The sequence below is a fragment of the Spea bombifrons genome, chromosome 2 (assembly GCF_027358695.1).
Source record: "Spea bombifrons isolate aSpeBom1 chromosome 2, aSpeBom1.2.pri, whole genome shotgun sequence".
Classification (NCBI taxonomy): domain Eukaryota; kingdom Metazoa; phylum Chordata; class Amphibia; order Anura; family Pelobatidae; genus Spea; species Spea bombifrons.
This window is the reverse complement of record NC_071088.1, coordinates 87,204,944-87,231,220: the sequence shown is the minus strand read 5'-3', so window position 1 is coordinate 87,231,220 and position 26,277 is coordinate 87,204,944. Positions and strand designations below refer to the sequence as shown.

At 37.3% G+C, this 26,277-nt stretch overlaps 1 protein-coding gene across 1 annotated transcript in view; it reads right to left on the bottom strand.

Annotated features, from left to right (window-relative positions):
- Positions 1 to 26,277, bottom strand: part of DMD (dystrophin) — an 870,543-nt gene that overhangs the window by 686,408 nt on the left and 157,858 nt on the right. The gene's annotated exons all lie outside the window — the stretch shown is intronic.

Genomic DNA, 26,277 nt, shown 5'->3' with positions numbered 1-26,277 from the left:
TATTAACTTAGGAAAAAAAGAAAAAGCCTGAATATAAGACGACCCTAAAGGAAAAAAGTTTTACCAGTAAATGTTAATTCATGTAAACTATTTTTTTTAATAAAAGCTATGATTGAGAAAAATATTTTTTTTGTTTTTATTTCCTTGTATTTTCCAACCTGCCCCCAGTTACGCACATCTGCCCCCAGGCTTGCCACACCAATATGGCACTGTGGCCCATGATATGCCTTTTAACCCTCTATATGCCACTGTGCCCCATGGTATGCCTTTTGACCCCCTATGTGCCACTCTGCCTCCAGAAATGCCTTATACCCCTATATCCCATTCTGGCATTTAGGGGGTTAAAATGCATATTATGGGGCAGAGTGGCATATAGGGAGGTATAAGGCATTCCAGGAGGCAGAGTGGCATTAAGGGAGTTAAAAGGCATTATATAGAGCACTCTGCCTCCAGAAATGCCTTATACCCCTATATGCCACTCTGGCATTTAGGGGGTTAAAAGGCATATTATGGGGCAGAGTGGCATATAGGGAGGTATAAGGCATTTCAGGAGGCAGAGTGCTCTATTAAATGCCCCCTTAACGCCACTCTGCCTCCTGAAATGCCTTATACCTCCCTATATGCCACTCTGACCCATAATATGCCTTTTAACCCCCTAAGTGCCAGAGTGGCATATAGGGGTGTAAGGCATTCCAGAAATGCCCTACACACACACACACACACACACACACACACACACACACACACACACACACACACACACACACACACACACACACACACACTTACTTACTTACTTACTTACCGGTGCTTCCAATTTCCTGCTGTATTGCCGGGGCAGCGGGTTGACGTCTCATTCCGCGGCAGCCGGGAGGAGGTGGAGTTGGCAGCGGGGGTTTGTATGCGTCCGTCGCAAATACCTTCCCCGGCTGTCAGCGATCAGGAACTCTGGAACTCTGATCTCTGACAGTCGGGGAAGGTATTTGCGACGGACGCATACAAACCCCCGCTGCCAACTTCACCTCCGGAAGCACCGGTAAGTGCGTGCGTGCGGGGGGGGGGCGACGATAGGAGGATCCAGGTCCCCTGCAGCGGTGCGGGGGATCTGGATCTTAGTCTCCTAATCAGACCTCTATTTGAGGTCTGATTAGAAGACGACCCCGATTATAAGACGAGGGGTATTTTTCAGAGCATTTGCTCTGAAAAAAACCTCGTCTTATAATCGAGCAAATACGGTACATGACATACATTATATTCATAAGGTAGAAAGAAAATACTGACAAATTGTAATACGTGTGAGATCCATCACTCAGAGTTGTTAAATGCGAACCACAGAGAGTCTCATAGTGTAAAATAGTTTATGTATATATTGGTTTGCAAAGAAATGCAATCCAGCACCTCATCAATAAAATACTGCTCATTATTCATAAGTCTTTTTGACAATGTGGCAAGGAATAAGTATATGCCGCTAGTTTGTGCGTTTTGTAAGCCTTTTGAGAAAAAGTCATTTTTACTAATAGATTAAATGTAAGACCATAGTGTCATATTAATTACAATTCTAAAACAAACAAAGATCAAGGCAATATTTAACACAGGTAAAAAAGGTAGAGATAACAGGGTGGGAAGTAGGGAGCTGAACAGCCTATGTAATGAAGTGAGACATATGCTATAAATAACCCCAGCAGATATGATTACAATGACTGAAAAAGCAAGTGAAGAACAACAGGTGCTACACAATCAGGCAGGTATTTAAACCTCAAACAAAAGACACATTTCAGGAGAACAGAGCAAGGACACAGGAGTGAAAGACGGCTCAGTAAACAGATCTGGCAGTTGCCATGATAACGGGCTTCCACTTTAAGCTGCACATTGTACAATAAGTCAACACACTCTGACTTATCAAGATTAGTGATGTGCAAATTCACGGTAAATGCGGTTCTTTATGTTATTTAATTTTATGGCATTTGTTTTGAAATGTTTTCGGCAGAAATGTAATAAAATAAAGCATTATAATTTGTCAAGCAAAGAGACCTTGACAAAGAGACGGTGATTTACAAGGAAAAACAGTAAAGAGATCAAAAAGTAAACATAAAAAAAATATTGTAAAATTCAAAATGGTATTAATAGCCGCAGCAGATGTATAGATCAATGTTTTTGTTACAATACAGGACATTTTTAAATTAGTAAATACAATGTAACATATAGAAGAAACCCCTTCTCACCCCTATGGGTGGTATGTGTCTTCCTCAGCCTCAGGTCCTGCCAGAGTTAGCGGGTTCTCCACAGTATCTTAGCTATTCCTAGCACTCTTCTGGATAGAATGTTGTTCATGGAATCTGTTAAAGCCACTCTCCCAGCTTAGAAGTCACAGCCCCAAGTGCTCCTATGACCCCTGGGCCGCTTTGGTCTTCACTCTCCACATCTACTCTAGTTCTTCTGTGGAACTACTCCAGCGTGGTGCTGACACCGCTACCTCTATCAACACAGTTGTTTATCATGCATAGATGTCTGCCTCTATGGATCTGGTGCTTAGTGCCTGCTCTTGTGCTACCAGTTCAGTTCTATATCAACGCTAGTGGACGTCTGCTACTGTGATTAGAAGATTGCAATGATCTGCTCAATGGTCCTCCAGGTCCTTTCTCCTATATGTCCTTCCAGTACCACTCAGTTTCCGCTGGTGGTGGTATTGTGTTGTTGGAATGGGTACACCATGGCAGCTAGTACTTTAAGGCTTTGTTTAACAATCTCTAAGGCTTCAGATGGAGTTAGGCAAGTCTTCTTAATTTTAATACCTGATGGCTTCCAATCTTTCTCTTGTCCTTCCTGCATAGCCAAGCTTTTCTGGCACATTTCTCCACTGAGCATATCACATCTAGTGAAGTTCTGACTTTTGTTGTTCTTCTGGATACCAAGTGCATTATTTTATATTTACCTGCCTCTATTATATCCCCTCTCTCTTCATTCCTTGGATATACATTGAGACAGACTGGGAGTAGTTGTCTCCATTTCTCCATACAATGACATAATATGACTACAGAGACAGTGCTGAGAAAGCTTATCCCTGTAACTGTCAGGCTTTCTCAGTGGACTCCTATGACACCAGATCTTGGAAGCTAAGCAGCCTTGACCCTGTTTAGTACTTGAATGAGAGACCACCTGGTGCCTTTTTTCCCTTTAGACTTTCTGATGTATAATTAATAGCCTTTCCATCTCTGTCGCCACGGTTACTCACCTTTCTACTATCAGCCAGCCCCTTTCAGGCTATTTCACAGCTAAGGCTCATTTTCTCCTTGCCCTGTTGTTTTGTTCCAGCTACCAAGTGCATCCCTGATGAGCATGACCTGGCGAGCATGACCTGGCTTTGTCTGACTTCCCTCCTGGCTCCTGTTACCTTGCATCCATACCCTGACCTCCCTACTCCTGATTGCCCGCTTTGGTTACTGACTCTGGCTTGTTTTTGAAATTACATCTTTTGCATCACAATTTTATTATCTTGCTTTTGCTTAATAAAGGAGTCTTTATATTTTACATTCTCTGTGTCTGGTTCCTGGTCTCTTCCACCGCCTCATTGAGCAGCATGATAATGGAGGGGGGCTTGATCACCCAAGAGGGCGATCTACCCCCTCGGATTGGCAGCAGGCCAGAATACATTACTGGGTCCTGACCAGACCTTGGTGTTAAGAAATTCTCATACCCTACAGGTGCCTCGTTAATGGTGTCCAGAGAGGGCTTTCATTTGCATAAGAGTCTCAGTGGTCTAAAAGACTGCAGTCCAGCTGATTTAGCTCCCAGGTAAGCAATATAGCCATTACAAATTGGATAGGACTCACCAAAATTGGCCTACTTTGACATAGTGGCGAGCTGAGCAATATATGGCCATATAGTGTGACGGAATTCCCAATATTTATGCTTCAGGGACTTCTAAATAATATTTGCTGGATGTGCCTGGATTCCTTGATTTGCTTATGAGATACATGACTGGCATTTCAGTATTTTCTGCCAATCACATTTCTTATATATGGTTGACACTCAAAATCTTAAACTAGATTTTTTTTAAAGTTCTTCCGTGTTCCTATGAGAAGTCTCTAAAATACTGCTGGTGCATGCAATGTGAGATACATGGAAAAAGTATACTGCAGGGTTGTATTAAAATCATTCTTGTCCTGCATGATTCTTTTTTGTGTGTCCCTAGTTGGCAAAAACATCTGGTCATTCTAATGGAGTAGCTCAGAACAAAAATATTTTTGCCCCTGAAGTCAGCTTCTGTTTTATAGACTCCAGTAATTGGAGTCATTACAAAACAAATCACTGTCATAAAATATGCACTGCACACTGAATTACCTTCACCTGTTGTAGGACACTGTTATAGAATAAAAATAGGAGACCGAAGACACTTGGTGGTAAATGAAACAGGGGCTTCATTCAAAAAACATGCACAGCAGGTGTTTCTAATCTAAGGAACCAGCAATGACGCATGCTCACAATCTCAATATCCGGCTGTGAACCACTGGACATCAATGGACAGAGGCAGCTGTTCCTTTAAGTTTGTCAGCATAAAGGGTTTAACTCAGTGAGAACCAGATCTTTGCCACAGTCATTGTATTTTACAGTAAACAATGGTTAATTGCATTTTTTATATGTTTTTTTATTGATTTTTCCCCCAAGAAAACATAAAAGTATTCTGTTATGTGAAAGCTTTTCATGTGACAACACTGAAGAAATGACACTCTGCTACAATGTAAAGTAGTGAGTGTACAGCCTGTATAACAGTGTAAATTTGCTGTCCCCTCAAAATAACTCAACACACAGCCATTAATGTCTAAACCTTGGCAACAAAAGGGAGTACACCCCTAAGTGGAAATGTCCACATTGGGCCCAAAGTGTCCAGCACTGCCTTAACCCTCTTGGGCATGGAGTTCACCAGAGCTTAACAGGTTGCCACTGGAGTCCTCTTCTACTCCTCCATGATGACATCACGGAGCTGGTGGATGTTAGAGACCTTGCACCCCCCCCCACCTTCCATTTGAGGATGCCCCACAGATGCTCAATATGGTTTAAGTTTGGACTGGTCATCTTGGAGGTGTGTTTGGGGTTATCATGTTTAAATACTGCCCTGCGGCCCAGTCTCCAAAGGCAGAGGATCATGCTCTGCTTCAGTATGTCACAGTCCATGTTGGCATTCACAGTTCCCTCAATAAACTGAAGCTCCCCAGTGCCGGCAACACTCATGCAGGCCCAGACCATGACACTCCCACCACAATGCTTGACTGTAGGCAAGACACACTTGTCTTTGTACTGCTCATCTGGTTGCAGTCACACACACTTGACACCATCCAAACCAAATAAGTTTATCTTGGTCTCATCGGACCAATGGACATGGTTCCAGTAATCCATGTCCTTAGTCTGCTTGTCTTCAGCAAACTGTTTGTGGGCTTTCTTGTGCATCATCTTTAGAAGAGGCATTCCTTCTAGGAATTTGATGCAGTGTGCGGCGTATGGTCTGAGCACTGACAGGCTAACCTCCCCACCCCTTCAACCTCTGAAGCAATGCTGGCAGCACTCATACGTCTATTTCCCAAAGACAACCTCTGGATATGACGCTGAGCACATGCTTCTTCTTTGGTCCACCATGGCGAGGCCTGTTCTGAGTGGAACCTGTCCTATGAAACCGCTTTATGGTCTTGCCCACCATGCTGCAGCTCAGTTTCAGGGTCTTGGCAATCTTCTTATAGCCTAGGCCATCTTTATGTAGAGCAACAATTCTTTTTTTCAGATCCTCAGAGAGTTCTTTGCCATGAGGTGCCATGTTGAACTTCCAGTGACCAGTATGAGAGAATGTGAGAGCGATAACACCACATTTAACACACTTGCTCCCCATTCACACCTGAGACCTTGTAACACTAACAAGTCACATGACACAGGGGAGGGGAAATGGCTAATTGGGCCCAATTTGGACATTTCCACTTAGGGGTGTACTCACTTTTGTTGCCAAGGTTTAGACATTAATGGCTGTGTGTTGAGTTATATTGAGGGGACAGCAAATTTACACTGTTATACAGGCTGCACTACTTTACATTGTAGCAGAGTGTCATTTCTTCAGTGTTGTCACATGAAAAGAAATATTTATAAAAAATGTGAGGGGTGTACTTACTTTTGTGAGATACTGTATTTACATTTGTGTTTAGATTCCATACTAATGAGTTGCCTAAGTGACCTGATTTATTTATTGAATGACTGGTTTTAACAAAATATAATTGCTCCAGCACTTGAAATGTTCCATGCAAATTAAAGAGACTATGAATAGCAAAAGGTATGTCAAATGTGCGCTGAGCAGTCTGACACTTCGGAGAAGAATATGATTTATACCGGCTTTGCCCAAGGTATGCAAGTGTGCTGCGAATACCAAATAGTGGAAGTAAAACAGAAGTCTAAAATACATTTTCTTTGAAAGCAATTAATTCAAAGCATCAACATGTAGAAAACGCAACCATTATATTATAGTACATTTTACACTAGAAACACACCCTACTTCTTGGATTTTGTGCTTGTGTATTGTTGTTTTCTATTCCTGATATTAACTTCACAATTAAAATGCTACACGATCTTACTAGAGCTATTTTGCATTCTAAAGCTGTTTTGTAATCTTTAGTTTGTATTTGTTAAACTCTAATTTGCTTCTTCCTAATTTACTATACCTACACATACTGTTTTATTCAGGAGAAGCAGAGTAATCATTTGGTACTATATAAATATATGTAACACACAATTTCACATTTAAAAAAAAAACATTAAAAATGCAAGACATTTTGTGTATCATGATTTCCACACAACTAAAGCAGCTGAAGAACATTACCCCAAAATATAGTAATTCAGTAGTCTCAATTTGGAAACCACCATGAGATGGCACTCAACACTGGGATTGGGCAGAAAAGCGTGTGTGTGGAGAGGCTTATGAAGGTATACACGTTAGTATGCATTACGCTATGGGTTAAAAATAAAACATAATAATGGTTGATATTTTCAAATACATTAATATATTGCCTGGATTAACATACACATAAGATTCATCATGCATTTGTACTTGCCCATAAAAAACTGTTCATTGCAGAATATAATATAAAAGAATTGAGAACCAAAAGAAATATGTTGCTAATGATGATGTTGACATTTTTTTCTGTAATCTTGCTACCTGTTGTTTAAAAGACTGCTGGATATTTCATAAAGATGTATGTGCTTTATTGAAAAAATAATAAAGGTGGGCAGAGTAATTGCATTGTGGGAGTCTCAGGTTTTTCTTGTGAAATCATTAAAGCAATCCTTGGAATTATTGGCAGAATGCTTCACTGAATCTAGAACCAGGTAATTAATCATGCTGAACAGGCTGATGGATTGAAGCCTTGGCTTGTTTTTCTTCAAATCGAATCTGGTTGTCTTGGCAAAGTTTTATTACATCTGCCCAGTTTATATTTATAATAGCTGTGACATTCAAACGGAGTTCCAAAATTGAGAGCTATGTTACAGTTGGCAGCGACTTCTTTGTCTTTCTGTGGCTCATGCTACATCATTAGAGGGTCATAAGGTTCTGGATCAAGATGTGTGATACTGTACATGTATACTGCGATATCTTTGTGCTCATAGTTCTTTGCTGTGGAGATTGATGTGGAAAGGTTTCTACTCCTTTAGCACATGGGTATGCCTCATTCCCTTTACTATACTGTATGAGTATAGTAATACATATACTTGAGTCAATGCGTTTGAAAAGGCTTTTTAGTCCAAAACGATAAGACAAAAGACATAAAAGAACCAGATTTATGTATGACAAAAAGGGACCACAGACGTCTATGGCAGGTCTTGATGTGACATCACAATGTCCTCTTATGTAACAAAAATGTTTTTGTTCAGAGTTTAAATGTGATCAGTTATTGGAAAGTATTTGAAGGAAAACATCACACAATTTTCTTGACATCATTAAATCGAAGATTCAGTAAACTGTATTCACTATTCATATCTAGTATTTGCAATTAAAGCAATTTTTCTTCTGATAGATCATTTAATGCCACTGTTAAAAGATGCTGTGTAATTTGAATAATTGCCTGAATAGTTAAGTAGCTCATTAATTGTGCTAGCACAAAACTCGGTGGTTTCATCCAAATGAAAAGGCTAATCATATACTGACAGGTTCCTGATGACCTCAACTAGTTTATTTCTCATTCACTCACATCGTACTGTACAACATATGAATACCTTGGAAAATATATTGCTTAAGTTGAATATATTTATACAGAAGCTGTTATTGACTTTAAACCTCATATGCAAAATTACAATGATGAGGATAAACATTTAAAAGTGAAGTTTGTTAAGGAACAAATGTCAAGCTGTGTAACTGCCAAATTCTAGTTTTCTTGTTTTTGATTTATTTATTTTTTGGACCTTGTAACCAAGCCTTTACAAAGACATATTATTAATATGAAATGCTTCTTTTCCCCCTATAATACAGTGGTATTGCTTCGTGATCGGATTTATAACATTTTTAATGCTTAAGTTTTGAAGTGGTATAGCGTTTTTTGTTTATGGAGATAAAGGAATCTTAACAGTATGAGTTTATTTAGCATTAAGACATTATTCATTTTAGCCTAATGACCACCCCATACATTATTATTATCTTTTATTTATAAAGCGCCAACAGTTTACGTAGCGCTTAATACAATACATAAATTCAAGGTATATGACAAGACAAGAATTGACAGACTAAGACAACCTGATACATTTGGTGGAGAGAGCCCTGCTCACAAGCTTACAATCTTGAGGGAATGGGGTGATAAACATAAGGCACAGAGAAAGGGTGAGAGGTAGTGTAGTGGTTGTATCAGTAACAAGGATGTTCTAGCAGCTAAGATGGTATGCTTCTCTGAAGAAGTGGGTTTTTAGATGTTTCTTGAATGTCGGGAGGGAGGGTGAATGCTGAAGGTTCCTTGGGAGTAGATTCCAGAGATATGGGGCAGTTCGAGTGAAATCTTGTAGACGGGAAAAGGAAGAGGTGATAAGTGAGGAGGAGAGCCTTAGCCCATGGGAAGAACATAGGGATCGAGTAGGAGAATATTTGCTAATGAGGTCAGAACTGTATGGAGGAGCAGTGTTATGGAGGGCTTTATATGTCAGTACCAGGATTTTAAATTTAATTCGAAAGGTAATTGGGAGTCAGTGGAGGGTTTCACAGAGGGGGGAAGCAGAAGAGGAGTGATGTGCAAGAAAGATAAGCCTAGCAGCGGCATTTAGAACAGACTGTAGAGGAGAGAGTCGAGACAGTGGAGTGCCAACCAGAAGAGTGTTGCAATAATCAAGACGGGAAATGATAAGTGAATGAACCAGGGTTTTTGTGGATTCTTGGGTGAGGAATGGGTGGATACGAGAGATTTTTTTAGGTGCAAGCGGCAGGATCTGGCGAGGGACTGAATGTGAGGGATGAAGGAGAGGTTTGAGTCAAGGATGACCCCGAGGCATTGAGCCTGGTTAGTAGGAGAGATAGTCGTGTTGTTAATGGTGATAGAGAATTCAGGTAGTGGAGTGGAGATGGAGGGAGGGAAGATAATGAGTTCAGTTTTAGAAAGATTAAGTTTCAGGTAGCGTTGTGACATCCATGAAGAAATAGCAAACAAGCAATTGGTAATACGGGACATGAGAGATGGAGAGAGATCAGGAGAAGACAGGTAGATTTGTGTATCATCTGCATAAAGATGATACTGGAGGCCAAATGAGTTGATTAATTTGCCCAGACATAAAGTATAAAGCGCATGCTTGAAGGCTGATGGTACAGTTCCAGATGATAGAGAAAGATTAAATAGGTGGGTAAGTGATGGACCTAGGGATGGACACAGAGACTTTATGAGGTGTGATGGGAAGGGGTCAAGGGGACAGGTTGTTGGGTGAGAGGAAGAAAGAAGAGTGGTTCTCTCTTCTTCGGTTGTAGGGGAAAAGGCAGTTAGTATGGGAGGAGTGGAAAAAGTGGTGGTGGGTGGTGTAGGAGGGGGTTGTAAAGAAGAGAGGTCTTTTCTAATAGTCTCGATCTTCTCTTTTAAGTGGATAGCAAGATCTTGCGCAGTGAGAGGTTTGTGGTGGGGGTGTGGAGGGACAGAGAAGGGAGTTGAAGGTAGAAAAAAGGCGTTGTGGGTTGAAAGAAAGGGAGGATATGAGAGTGGAGAAGTAGAGCTGTTTGGCGAGAGAGAGGGCAGAGTTGTAGGTGTGAAGCATGAACATGATAAAGTTTGCTCACTGTATTCACCTCTAACAATTTTTGCTTTTATTTGGGTTCTCTAATAGCTAATAAATCACATTCTTACACTTTGCCCTGTCTTTCTGCTTTATCATTTGTCCGTTTAATTAGCATAGAGGTGCATCTGGTTATATCTGACTGTTTATTGTAGACTGATTTTAGAAGGCTTTTTACCCCATTCCAAGTCAATCTATTATGTGCTATGTATGTTCCTGCGCAAGCTCTGGATTGTAACATTATGGTAACAGATGCAATTGTCAAGCATTCTATTTTCACATATAAAGCTTCTTGATTGTTGTCTAAACTGTAAAGGATAATGATAAAAAAAAACACATTATATAATAAGGCAACTTTGTCCACAGTGTGTTAATACACCTAATGCCTGGGCTTCAAAATTGTTACAGTTATAATGGCTGAGTGGTCTTCAACACTTGAAGTTAGAGTGAAATGTATTCCCAGTGGGATTGGGGTTGGGTCATTTGGGAGTAAAAGTTTCTTAATTAATTCAGTATCATTGCTATTTTTTCTTAGTTTTACTAAACAATTTTTGTTTTTTGAAACTGTAACTCCCCGATGATACTTGACTACCAACTATTGGACATGGAAACAATGGAATTGTTTGCATATACTGAAAGGTATAGACAGAATTAGGATTACATTATATTGTATCTCTGTTGGATCAGGTAACATTTACCTTATTGCATTAACTAGAGGTAATAGCAGCAGTGATCCAAATATAAATGCTGATGAATTTAATTATCAGTTTAAAAACCATCACACTGAGAATGTTACGTAGCATGCTGCTTTCCAAGCTGTGCAAATGAAAAGCACTAACATCAATCTTTGTGTGGCTAGATCTATGATTGACCTACATTTCATTTTGCTTATTAAACAGATTGGTTTTCAACACTGTTGGAAACCTGTATGCTATTATGCTGTTCTTTGTTGTCCTCATTATCAAAAGTTTTTTTTTTCTCCCTTTGTATATGACTTTTTGCTGCGTTGAAGATTTTACATTTCTGGAAGTTTTGCTATGGAGGTCTAAGATGATTTTGCTCACTCGTTTAAAGTTTAAATATTTTAACTCTTAAAATGGACTAAAACATTACAGATCTTGCATTCTCATATTAAATATGGCAGCGGCTGCTCTGAGACTCGATGTGTCTGTTTTCTAACCAGAGATCTATCCTGAGGATTTAATGGTAAGTTGTGCTGAGTGCCAGTGACATGGAATCCCATCATAATCCGCTGCATCTCCACACCAAAATTATCGTCTCAATATCAAACTAAAAGTAACACTACAATCATTATATATATATATATATATATATATATATATATATACACACACACGTATACACACATACACACAATTTGAAGATGTAACCTTTGAAAGATGCCTACAGCCATACCTGGGAACTCTCCAGGTTTCACCCAGAACCTCCAGATGAAGCAGTTTCCACAGGTCTTTGGATTACTCTGTGATCACTGCGTGATGTTTAGCCTTTAAAGCATATATATTTGTCTAAAACATTATTTCTTATAAATGTTTCTATTATTAAAACGTAGGATATTGTAGGATGAACTGTGCCAATTTCTGCTAATAAATATTTAAGTAAACACTGTTTCTCATTTCGTAATTCTTTTAAATAGAAGAAATACACTGTCTGGATAATTTTATATTTGGAAAAAAATGCAATATGAACAAAACACACTGACAAAAAAGGTATGAAAGGGGTATACAACACATGAAATAAACGTGGCTAGTGAAAGCAAATGAAAAATATGTAGACTCGATTCTCAACTCCCTTTAACTTGTCAGAATAAGTTTGGACATGCTGGTGCTAGAAATCCAATTGTACAAGCTCAACCCTGTAAAAATCAAGCACTATCACAATTCTAGAAAAGAAATGAGGAAAAAAAAATGTATGTTTTAAAAAAAAAGCTGAGTAATATTTACAATTTCTTAGATACATTGATTAATATAAGGTAGTTTTATTCCTAATGTATTAAACATACTTTCCTAATAAAACTTAATTAGTACAGCTCAATGTGTTGAAGATACCATCATACTGGCCTCTTTTTAATGGGCACTTTTGTCTTTTGGTCCTGTTAAAAATGAGGATATCTTATGCAGAAAGACCGGAGAATCAACTTGTGCTTCAAGGGACATAATCATTTCTAGCAAACAAAATAAAGAAGTATGAGAATCAGAGCTGTGTGATATCTTTGCCGCTACTTTATGCCAAGACTTTGGGTAAAGCCATCAAATTTTAGTTTCCTTTTTGGCTTTCCAATAAAACTTACAAATAAAAATAAAAAAAGACTCATATCTGGAAAAATGTTTGCAATCAAAAGAAGTATGTGTAATAAAAATGTACTTATTAATGATCAATAAGGTCACAATAAAATTTTTTTTGTATTTTTATCCAGAAAAAAATATTTTTTTCCAGAGAGGTTTTGAACATTATTAAAAAAAATAGTGTTGGTATTTTTTATTTTTATTTGAGATATACTTGCTTGTTCTTCTATCCAGCAGGGAAATCAGTCAAATTTGATATCAAGCCAGTTGCCATTTTGTCACATGCCAACCCAATTAAAATGCTGGGCTGTAATTCCACTAAGGTTAATCATAACTAAAGGGGATTTTAATGGGTAGTTTAAACTTTTAAAAATGAAAAAAAAGAAAGTTGAAAATATCAAAATGATTAGTAAAAAAATAAACCGAATTGTATTTTATAACATTAAGATATCTACCAGGACATTTCTACTCATTTTCTGCCTTTAGGTTGCAGGGGTTGAACAAAGAGCATTTCATCTACACAGATAATGTATTTTCCATTAAAACAGTGATAGGCCTTCACTTATTAAAGGTAACCTTAGGCCTTCCTAAACACAACAGTATAAAATGATAATGTGCAGTAAGTGAGGAAATACAAGCAGGCATTTAACAAGTCACTGCTAATGCTGTAGACTTAATTTTGTAAGCTAGTTAATGTGAGGAAACATTTTTTTCCACTATCGAAAAGCCTATCAACTTAATGAAACATTTTGTTACAATCATGGCAGACTAACACTAAATTCACATCAAATTGTAGAGTGGTAAGCTGGCGACATTAAAGGCTTGTAGGGTATAAGATATGAGTAAAGAATGCCACCATTTTGCCCTTTCTTCCATACCTCATATCTCTAGTAATGAATTTTTATGATTTTTTTTTCTTCATAATTGATGACATCTATAATATTGAGGGAACATGATATGCTGAGAAACCTTTAAAAGGGCAATAAGAAATGTAAAGGTTTAAAATAATAACTTTAATTGATTTCCTTGGGTTGTGATTAGTTTTAATAATTTAGCAGGGTCTGAGGAATAAGAGGGGTCTGGGGAAAAAAATAGATAAATGGACATTGAAAATCAACATTTTGCTTTAATATAAACTACAATTGGAAGGAGAAAGAGCTCCAAAGTACTCCACCTACACTAGGAAATACTTGTCTATGAAAGGAAATACTACAACAAAGAAATATACTCCTTAGATAACAGCAAGAAGGGACTTAGTCATCTATCATGGTATAAAACTGTTTTTAGTAATAAAATTATTGCTGCAGCCTGTGCAGGGAAAGTCATGATTCTTAGCAAGGATGTCATAAATACCCACACAAATGTGATTATTGACACCTCCCATGAGCTTTTTAAAACACAGCAGTCAAAATATTATATTGAACAGTCTTATACACACGACAATTGTGTTTTTCCTGTCTCAATTTTGATGATATAGGATCAGATTGAAAACAACGCACAAACCCATTCATCCCATACTCACACCGGCATATAATCGACACGCTGTATTTTTTCGTCATCAACACTAATTCAAAATATTGCTGTCAGAGACAAACTGAATCGCAATGAGTACGAGTAAGAAAATGTATCAGTTTCACCTCTGTGATCTACAACTTGGATTGAAGCGCTGAGGACTCCGTATGTTTACCTCACTCAGGTCAGTTTTCACATAGAATTATGCCATCTGTACTTTTCTACCGTACTATGCTTCATGTGATTTTAAAAATGTTATCTAATTTTCACTATTTTACCTATATGATTTTATTTTCATGCTTATGCAAAATACATCATTCAGTTCTACTATGCCTGGATAACAGAGTAGATTTAAAGATCTTCAGCGTCTCCCAAGAAGCAATTTCTTAAGCCCTATACCACTTGACAACCCTACTTTGTGATCAATCTTATCTCCAGTGGTGGAGTGGTAAGAGTGCGTGATGTCTGTACCTCCAGCATATATGTCTCTGGTACTTTACATTTTTATTAAATAGTGAGTGATGTAATCTCTGGTCATTCTCCACCAGGACAGCTACAAAAATTTGAGAACTATAACCATAGTGATCGACCATTACAACACAGAAAACCATACCCCAATTTCCCTGGTCATACCTGGTGGCTTGGAATACTATTATGCTGGCATCCTAAGGCCACTGACTGACATTAAGACTGATCTTCAAATTCATCCATGTTATTCAAAATGTTAGGACATTCCAAGATGTGGCAAAAAAAAACTACTGCATGATGACACAGTCACCCACAACAAGGCTTACAAAAGACCCATTGGTTAGTCTAATCAAGAAATTAGTTATTAAACCTGTAATACTAAAACAGAATAAAATAAAAAATACAATTGTAAAATGAGAATTATTATTAGGGCAGCAACTAAAGTGCATGAAACGGTTCTCTTGTGTCACTGCAGTATCAGGAAAAAGATATTACTTAATTCATCCTAAATTTGGCATTACTACATTTAAAAATGTACTTTAACAATACAGCAATGTGATGTTTCTTATGCAAGCCATTATTTCTGCTCAGCAATGTTTTCTCTCTGTTTTACAAGCTGAATAATGGCTAGTAATCTGTTGTAATACAGGCATTTCTATGACCCTCATTTTTGTCTGTATTTTTCTTAGTTCAAGATTCTTCATGCCTCACACATTCAGACATAAGTACATAATATATATATTATATTATATATAATATATATACACATATACCCCCTTGAAGATAAGACTGCATTGACAGTATCCATGAATTGAACACACATTGAGACATTCTGTGTTCATATATTTAATGTAACTACAAATGGTTATTAATGAATTAACCTCGGCAATTTATCATTTCTAATAAACATCCAATGCTACAAAACAAAAACCTAGCATCAGTTGCCAGTAACAAACTATCCAAGGTAACCATGAACAGGTACATATATAAGATACACTAAATGGACAAAAGTATTTGGACACCTGGCCACTACACCAACAGGGCTTTTATGACATAACATTCTAAATACATAAACATTAATATGTATTTGGTCTCCTCTTCACAGCTATAACAGTTTCCACTGAAATCTTTCTTTGGGAATCTTTGCCGATTCATCCAATAGCGATTTTGTGAGGTCAGGCACGGATGTTGGATGAAAAGGCCAGGCTTGCAATCTCTGTTCCAGTTCATCTCAAAGGTGTTTGATAGGGTTGAGGTCTGTGTGGGCCAGTCAAGTTCTTCCACACCAAACACATCCAACCATGTCTTTATGGACCTTGTTTTGTGCACTCGGGCGCAGTCATGCTGGAATAGAAAAGGGCCTTCCCCAAACTGTTCCCACCAAGTGGGAAGCATAGCATTGTCCAAAATGTCTTTATATGTCCCCTTTAGCATACTAATATATTTTGGCCAAAATAAATAAAAATAAAAATTGTGCAGCAATGAAGGATCAACAAGGTCCTTCTGCAAGGAGAATTTTGGTAGGGATTCTTATCTCCATGTCTTGGATAGTCTCTTTGAAAATCGTAGAGTGGTAAGCATCGGCAAATTGCTAAGCTGGGAGAAACTTGGAAAATGTTCTTTACTGAGAGGACTGCAGATAACTGCAACAGCCTCCAAGTAGAAGTGGTAGATGGCCTGAATCTAAGACAAAACCCAGGACTGATTAAGCTTTAAGTCTTTACATAAGGAAAAATGGACAGACTATGTTTCTATGTAATTATGACTATGAAGAACATGGTCTTAAAACATTGATCTACAATAAAAGAGAGAGATGCCAACATTCTAATTGCCTGAGAGCATGGTTGCTATTGTAAAAATGTTGTAGACTGCTAAGTCTGCTTCAGACAAAACATTTTTATTATATCGCGCCAACAGGAAACAAACACTAAGAATTACAAACCTGAAAATGATAAACCGAGCCTGAAACCACAGGGACTTAAATGACCAATCACTGATTGATATCCTAACAAGCCAGATTTATGCATCTCTCTTTGGCAGTTTTGTTTCTTTCTGTAATACTTTAAGCTTTAAAGTCATTTGATTTTTGTGAATCAACCTGTCAGCCTATTTCTCTGATAGATGTTTTCGGTAAAATAGTTGAAAGTGTATTAACTGATACTGGGTATACATTTTCTTGCATAATGGCTGTCTTCTTCATATAATTTGTGACAGAATTGTAGCAGCTATCTTCTTTTGTTCCGTATGGAAATTGCTGCCAATAAAGTCATACTGTTCCTGAAATAAGAGATAGTTGATGAGGTATAAAATGTGTTTATATTGATGTACTTAGCTGGGTGTTTTTTAATTAACGTATGGTTTGAGGAATATTGATTCTTTCTTCGTTATTGCATTGTGTCTTGTAAAGAATTGATGTTCTTTTTCATTTAAATTTAGGTGGAAAAAAATCTAATCTTCAAAAAAAAAATTCTATATGAAACACGTCTATCTCAGAAGAGCATGAAGAAGAGATACTATAGAGCAGGGACAGACTGGTCATCTGGCCACAAGGCGAATGCCTAGTGGCCACTGTCCGACAGCACCACACACTCCAGCCGCTACGTGAGCATTGAAATGTAATGTGTGGCAAGCATGTCCAGCCTCATCATCAACAGTCCGACCCTACATAGGAGGCTGATTAGACTGCTGAATATGAAATATAATCAGTATAGGAATATTATGAAATGTGGAAGCTCACTTGTTATTTGCGAATTCCTAATAGTACGGTAGTTATATCAATAAAAAGTTACCATGACAGTAAAAGCAACAATTTATGTCACATATTATTTTTAAATTATACAAAGGACAAATAAAGATTTCTAAACGCCACCCTATTCATACTTTAAGTTATATAGGTAAAATATGGCAGACTCTGACCATTATTGCTTTGTCTTACTTTACTTCTGACCAATTAGCCACGGGACATTAATAGCCGAAAATACTTTAGAAGATCACTTTTCTGTAGTTTGTGGATTCCCACCTGGGATCATTCTGTCGGGGATTGTCCCTATTAAAGATGAAGCACTTAACATTGTAATAATTAAAAACTTAAATTTTGATTCATAGAAACATAGAAAGTGACGGCAGATAAGAACCATTAGGCCCATCCAGTCTGCCCAACCTGAGTTCTTTCCTTTAGTACCTGCCCTTATCCTATATCTAGCCTGGCCTTATGCCTATCCCATGCTTGCTTAAATTCCTAGACCGAAAGGTAAAGAATAATTTTATTAATTAATTTTGTAATTCAAAGCAATCAATTTAAAATCATTCCTTTCAAAATCTTATAATCACAAACAAAGGATGATGCTAATTATAATTGAGGAAGCTTTATTTTTCAGTAAAAGCGACAGAAGTTCCTTTTCCAAGTATAACCAAACTATAGTGTCAACATTATCAGTGTTATGAAAATCAGAATGCAACATATGGCCTAAAAAAGAATCGCAACAACTTTAGTCCATTTAAATTAATTTAAAATATGTTTGCTTAATCTTTCACAGATTTGCAACACAGATTGCATTCCATCCACCAATTTCCAATTTAATAGTAATCATTTAATGGCAATTAACCCTATCAACATGTAAGAATGTGAACATTTAAAACTGTAGGTTTTTTTTTGTTTTTATTTATATGTCTACCTTAGTTTTAAGAAGAGTTCCTTTTGTCATTCTGTTTTTAGGATCTGCATGATTATTTAACCCCATTCATTTATTATCGCTATTTATCTGTTGACTGTCCCATTTAAAGTAAACTTGGTCTGGCTGCCTCTGTTATTGTGAGGAAGGACAATGGAGGTGAGTTCAGCACAACTAACTGGTATTCTATGTTGCAAACTAATTGAAGAAAGAAAGCATATCGTAAATTGAACTTTTATAGTTTTTCTGTATTGAATAGAAAAAACATCTACAGAGAGGTCTTTTCACAAAATATGTTTTGGCTTGCCCAACAGCCATTTTACATGTTGCAGCCATTGGATGTGGAATAAATGCCTTTTATCTGCTTTAATTGCCTATGGTATCATTTGGATGAACACATTTCATGGGTTTAAGATGAGGTGGCAACTCAATCCACCCACCTTCATTGCAAAATGGCCTAAACGTCTGTTTACCATAAAAATGAATGTGTTAAGCTTTTATTGCCAAAGCTTTAAAAAATATTAATTTCACTTAAAATGTGTCAACAGTGTGTGTATATAAAGAATAAGCGTACTAATAGGCAAGCTTTTATCTTGCTGTAAAAACTATACATTTTACAGAGTTACGTCAAGCTTTCCATAGCACTGGCATGGGCTGTTGAGCTTGCAAAATACATAGGTAATACGTAAAAATAAACTCACCCTGGTCACTATTTGGTTACTAAACTCCATTGTACTTATAGTTTAAATTAGGATGAACAATAAACAATACATGTGGCAAAAGAAAACAAATTGCATGCAAAGTAATCTGAATAAAAGATAAAAGCAAATAGGCATTTATTTTTAATGGGTACAAAATGTGAAAACAGGATTATATATGATGAAAAGGTGTGTAACCGTGGAAAAGTACCGATATATTTTTAAATGTATTTTATATTTATACTTAACGGGACCAGAACTGTCTCCAAACCCATTCTAAGATATACAGATGGATCAATAAGACATATATGTAGGTTTAATTGCAGAACATCCACAAGCGGCATCAGCTTCTGTTAATAGCTGTATATTTAAGACAAATCACCACTGGTTACTCAAGCAATGTGTTTCATTAATACATTGCCGTGCTTGCACAATGAAAAGCACATTGTATTAAGCTAACTCATCTACTACATTGCAACACTTAAATTCCATTAATGGACAAGTAAACAATACCAAACCATAAAATCAAGCTGCCTATAATTAGTGCAGGTGGAAAATGTGTTTATTGCTTCTTGCCTGCAAACAAGTAAACCGAGAAGGCAAAAACCTTACTTGAAGAGAAGCGATGCAAGCATCTAAAATCTCCACAGCAGATCCATATCTAATAATTTCCGTCAATCAAGGATAGCTGCTTTTCACTACAATGCTTATAATGCTCAGACAGCTTTGTATTAAATACTTTTTATTTATCTTACTTATTTTTTTTTTTAGAGAAGTTTCATTTAGTTATTTTATTACAAACCAAACTCAAACTCAGTCAGACTCATATATAGAGGAGCAGAACACTGGTATTTTGTACTCTTATTTGTAATGTATTTAATCTATTATATTGGTGGGTGCTTGTGAAATGTATTGTACTGCAAACCCTTTGTTCTTGTGGCTCTTGGGCACTTGAGCCTACAATACCAGTATTGCAGGAGCATAATGTGAAGGACAGCCCATGGAGTTTTCATTCCATTATAAAACCTTATATAAAACAGGGAGTTATATTATCCCTATCCTTGGCCCAGTCCCATTGTTGATAGGCAGCTGTGGGGGCACATCAATACACAAATACACATGCTTTTAACCCCTTAAGTACAATGGGTTTCTTTTCTTAAACATTTGTTTATAACTATGTTTGCGTTCAAACAAAATTGCACGCTTGCTTTCTGAATGCATATTATGTATTGTTTTTTAAGACCATTGAATCACGGCGATCGGCCACTTGTGAGGCTTCTAGGAAAACCGGGATGTCGCGATCAATGGCAAATAACACTACCATGTACATGTAGGGGCATTGCAACTAATGCATTGCCGTGTGACCCCGTACATGGACGTGGCTTGTTGAGAAGGGGTTAAGGTTGTGCGCTGCTCTGTATGTATATTCTGCATATCAATAAACAACCAAGTAATGTTTGCTTTAATATGGGATGCCTTGATATTGCCATTTCAAATGTAAAATGCAAACATGGCATCAGAGCATGTGGGGCAACAGAGAGGATTCTTGGTTGAAGAATGGCTCTGGTGATATATATCAACTGTAGATTTGATACAGGCAACTGGTAATTTCTCCTTTTCGTCCCATGTTTCATCATTAACTTCCAACAATAAAGATGATATTAAGACACCGTGTAGCACCATCAAAAGTCCAATTAGCAGGTCACATATCAAAAGTTAGAAACTAGTAAAAAAAAACCTTAATAATAAAAGTCAACACATTTTATTAAAATAGCATAATTAATTTATAATTATTTGGTTAGTGAAAACTGTGAATGTGTGATATTGAGGGATGCTTGGCACCTACCTGACCATATAATCATACTAGAAATTACTAAGCTATGCAAGTTGTCAAAGGAATGTAAAGAAGGAAAATAAATCTTGATATTGTGAGCTGCTTGAGTTTGACCTGTGAATAATGTGTAATTAATTAGGTTTCAGATATATTTTTCCTCTGACAATATGTGCTGATATGTAAATAGATCCAAATCTACAGCATTCCCAAATGAATCCAGAATTAGAAGCTTCTGTAAGAATTATTTAGTGACATTTGCTTCTTGGAGACAAAGATTTTCAGAAACAGATGGCGGAATAATTATTTATGACTAGTTGAGAAATACATTATATTTTAACCTGTGTACATTTTTTCTTCTTAAAATCAAAATCAAATGTACAAAAAGTCTTTCAAACACAATTCAAGTTCAGCCTATTAAAATGTACGTTTAAAATGTCTGTGTGCTAAACACATCACTCAGATAAAACCAATAATCTAGATACTTTACTATACATCTTGCTTTTTTGGACTATTGCCTCTGAAAGGACCATTAGGAATAGAAGTGCCAAATTGTATTTGACATGAAGCAGAAGGCCACAGACATAGACCATGGAAGGTCACTGTGTTCATATTTAGTTTTCTCCACCACACATTGCAATGTGCCATTTTTTATACTGGTACAAATTTCCTGGCAGAAAGAAAGAGGTTGACAGTAAATTCAATCAACTATTTTTATAAACTGCACAGTGCTCTAGAGAGCAACAAACAAGGTTGAAGTTTCTGAAGGAATTCAGGGGATCCAGCTTAGGCTGCCAGTCACTTTAGAAAACATTTAAACAAGTACATTTATTCTACAGAGAGTAATATGGCAAGATTCCTGAAATTAACCCTTCTTTACTTGCATATACCCCCAATAAATAAAAAACCCTATTTTGCTGATTAGAGAAGATACTGGTTGTTGTTACTAATTATGAATTAATAGATTAATAATACCAATGCTAATAATACTAATAATAAATACACTGATGGTTTATGTGATAAGAAAAACAAAAAAACAAATGACAGAATACGTAAATTAATTGATCAATCTAAATCCCTTTATGACACATAGAACTCTCTCATTTTAGATGGAATCACAATTGAATCCTTCACTGAAAACCATCAGTCATGTTATTTTTGCAAAACATTTCATTTTATACTCTCTTTTTTTTTATTAAAAAAACCCATACCCTTTTGATATGGATTAATGCAACACCACATCACCATCCTAAACACCTCTGCCAGACTAATGTTCTTATTTCATGACCCTTTATCTACTGTCCCACTGTGCTAGTCCCTTTATTGGCTCCCTATACCATCCAGAATTACATTGAAACTTCTGATCTACAGAGCTGTTAACATTATCTTATCTCTAAGTACTCTCCTAACCATCCTTTTTTTTCCCGCACAACGACTTGTGTCTGTCTACTACTACTTCTTCTACTATTATCACCTCTTCCTACTTGCACATCTAGGACTGTATCAATATCATTCCTTCTTCCCTACCTCCTTCTCCTTTCAGCTCATCCCCACAACCTAGAAAGTCTAAGATCAAATGTCAGCATGTGTTAATCTTATTGTTTGTTTGTCATCCTGCTCCCTAATATTAATAATATTATAGAATCTGCTGCTGTTATATATATGCCCTCTCCAATGTCAAATTGAAAAAGGTCTAGTTGTTACCATGTGAGTCACAATTTTGCTTTCATGACGTTACCAAAATCCAATATAATAGGATAAAAAATCAAGTGTGTAATGTACTGTTATATGTGTACAATACTCAACTTCCACCACTCCAAAGCCTAGTTTTCCTTTCTCTTATTTTTTTAATTTTCGCTTATTTGTGTGTACCTTCATACCACTCTGTATTCTTCTACTCCAGTGACGTACATTAGGGGGTGTACCCTGAGTTCCACTCAACAAGGGGTGCCACAACGGCACAGACCTCAAGCCAGGGGAATAACAGTCATGGTCACAGGGGTTGCAACTGTGCCCACACCTGGCACTCCACTTTAAAGTGGCTAGGTGTATGCTGGATCAGTCTGCACACAGCACGGTGGAAAAGAGACACACCACTCCTGCATGTAAGTGGTGTAAGCAGGGGCACATGCAGGCTGGGTCAAAGATGGCACAGGCAGGCTGGGAGCAAAGTTGTCACAGAGGAGCTGTTTGGGGGCACTAACAAGGTGTTTGGGTACAAAGATGGCACAGGCAAGCTATTTGGGGGCACTTACAAACTGTTTTGGGGAAAATATGGCACAGGCAAGCTGTTTGGGGCAAAGATGGCACTGGCAAGCAGTGGGGGCAAAGGTGGCATGGGCAAGCTGTTTGGGGGAAAAGATGCAACAGGCAAGCTGCTTGAGACATATTCAAGTTTTTAGGAGCCCTGACAAGCTGTGTAGGGCACAGATGGCACAAGCAAGCTGTTTGGGTGCAAAGATGGCAAAGACAACCTGTTTGGGAACACAAATGGCACAGACCAGCAGTTTGGGGCAAATATGGCAGATACAAACTGGTTGGGGGGCAAAAGTGGCACTGGGGAAGATGTGAACTTGAGGGCCTCCCTGGACAATTTTTGCACCAGAGCCCCGTGGTTTATATTTACTCCCGTGCCTCCAGCCTCAAGACGGTGACCTCCAGTCGTGCCGCTGCTTCACAGAGGTCTGTGTGTGTTTTACTGCGGACCGCTGAGCTCTGTCTGTGTGGCAACTCTGTGCTGATACTATGAAGTGCTGATCACTTAGTGCCCTGGGTAATATTCTCAGCCCCTGGGGTGTGCATAAAGGGAGGAGAAATGCTGGGATAAGGCAGTTTACAAATGTATGCAATACATATTCTTGCAAGCATTACATTTTATGGGTACTTTTACATTTTAAAGTGGTGGTAGCGGGGTGACAAATATAGGATCCACCCCGGATGGCAAATACTCTAGGTACACTCCTGTTGTATTCATCCCTGTTCTTGGTGTTCACAGTGTACACCGTACTTTAGGCTAAGAACATCAGGTGGTTTTAAAGCTGTACTATGTCTATGTCCTCCCAATAATATGTAAATAGCTTATGACAACGATTAATGTTTTAAAAGGCAAAATGAAAGAGGTCTAGAGTACATTTATTTAGTATATCTGAAAATGAATGTCCATCTATCTTTTCATATTTTCTCTGTGTGTTCAATGTAATTGAAGATATTTTCAAGGGAATCCCAATTTTCTAGACACAATATCAATCTTTTAAATCTCTAACAGGTGAAAATCTGTAAGGTGAAAAAAGTACAAGGAAGGTTAACTATGTTTTGCAAACTACAATTTCTTATTTCACGTTTTCAATTTTTAGTTAAGAAGCACAGCTGAAATGGGCTCTCCATATTCAATCCACATTATGTTTTTTTGAGATTCTAATCAGTGCTCCGTGTCTTGGGAACATATAAAAACCAATGAAACAGTGAATGATCTTTTCTAATAAAGAATTTAACCAGAAACATCTGACTGTTACGCACTTTTACACAATGTCAATGTGAAGCAGTTGCAAATCAGATAAACCATTGATTTTAATCTACAGGATTGTGTTCAACCATCTAATCTAAATGCAACCTAGTTTTATGTACTACTACGGGTAATGCAGTAGTGCAAGAGTCTATATTACAAGCAATCTTCTGTCTCAGGAACATGATGGTTTATCTAGTGCTCTCTGGCTCACCCAATCCTCCCTTTAAATGTGCTCAGAGCTACTGTACATTTTTATTTATTGATTTATATAAAACCATCATATTATGCAGTGCTCCACAATGGACACGGCAAGTAATGCATTTGGATTTACAGAAATAAAGGGTGAGGAGGTAGAAACTGACTGAAAGTAAGAGAGTAAATGAGAGACATGAATGAGTACGTGTGAATAAGTAAATGAATGTGTATGAGTGAATTAGTATAAGTGCATGATCGCATGAATGGGGAAATGTGAGAGGGGGCAAATATGGCACAGGCAGGTAGTTTGGTGGTAAAGATATACTAGAAATGCTGTTTGAGGACAAAGATGGCAAGTCCTATGCATCCATTATGGGAGCTGCGATGGTCCTTTGGATGCAATCTAGATGCTGGGGCAAGTCCTATGTGTGCAATCAGGGTACCAGAGCTGGCCTTTGGTGTGTGCAACCTGTGATCTATGTCTGCAATTTAGTCTTATCATGGATTATTTATTTCATCTACACCTTCAAGGCAGACTTTACATCTCATTTTCAATTGATTTGTACCTGCAAGGCTGGGTTTGTGTGCTATTTGGTTGCTCTATGTCTGCAATGCTGTGTTTCCAATTGTAATTTACTCTGTGCCATCACATAAAGGGTTTGTATGTCTTATTCAGTTGATCTATACCTGCAGTGCTGTATTTCCATGTGTTGCTTCTATACTTGGACTCCATAAAAGAAGGAAAAGAGAGGTGAAACCTGGTGAGAAGGGGAGGGGGCACCACTGTGGTGGCCCGTACAGGGAGCCAGAACACCCAGCTGTCCCTGATCACCACTCACATGTCTCTTTCTGGTAACTCAGCGGACTAGCACCATTCGTTATCAATGTCACGTATCAAACTAACAGACCTTTACCTAAACAAAGGTCTGTGGATTTGATATGTGAGCAAACACCATTTTTTTCTCACAATAAATGCAACCATTAATGGATTCCTGTAAATTCATACATATACAGTCACTTGCAAATTGATGCAAATATCACTGCTTTAAAAATTCATATGACTATGCAACAATATCCAACGATGTTAATCTCAATCATGAAAGCCAAATATATAAACCTATAATTACAGAGTTTTTCTTTAAGGAAAACTATAGACAGATTGAAAATCATGGCATAATCACGTAATGATGTTAACAGCACTCCTGTGTTTCACTTAACAAATTTTTTTTATATCTAAACATTGTGTGACAATTTCTAAATCTTTATTACTTTGTACATTGAGTAATTAATGTGGCAGCGAAGGCAATTAGGTATATTCAAAATGTGAGCCATTATAATATTTTTATGAGGCCAGCAAATGAAAATTACTCTTGCTTTTGGCCAATATGCTAATATCCCTATAGTTTTTTTTTTTAATCAAGTGCTAATTGCTCCTTCAGTCTATTCAGCACAGAACATGCTAGTACAGTCCCAGCTGCCTTGCACTTTTAACTTTTAAGCCATCAGACAGAATCACAAGGCAGAGAAACATTAGCCAGATAGTTTTCTTAATTAAACTTTTTATTAATTTAAAATTCAACATTTTTCTATGTAATTTTATTATGTAGATCATTCTAGAATATTCTTCTTGCACACACACACATATATAAATATATATATATATATATATATATATATATATATATATATATATATATATATATATATATATATATCACCAACGCTATGGATCAAATAAGGCACCTCTTTTCTAAAGTAATGAAATATTTTATATGCATGTTGCTTATTGCCAGTGCAAATAAGTCATCTAATCAGACATGTCTTG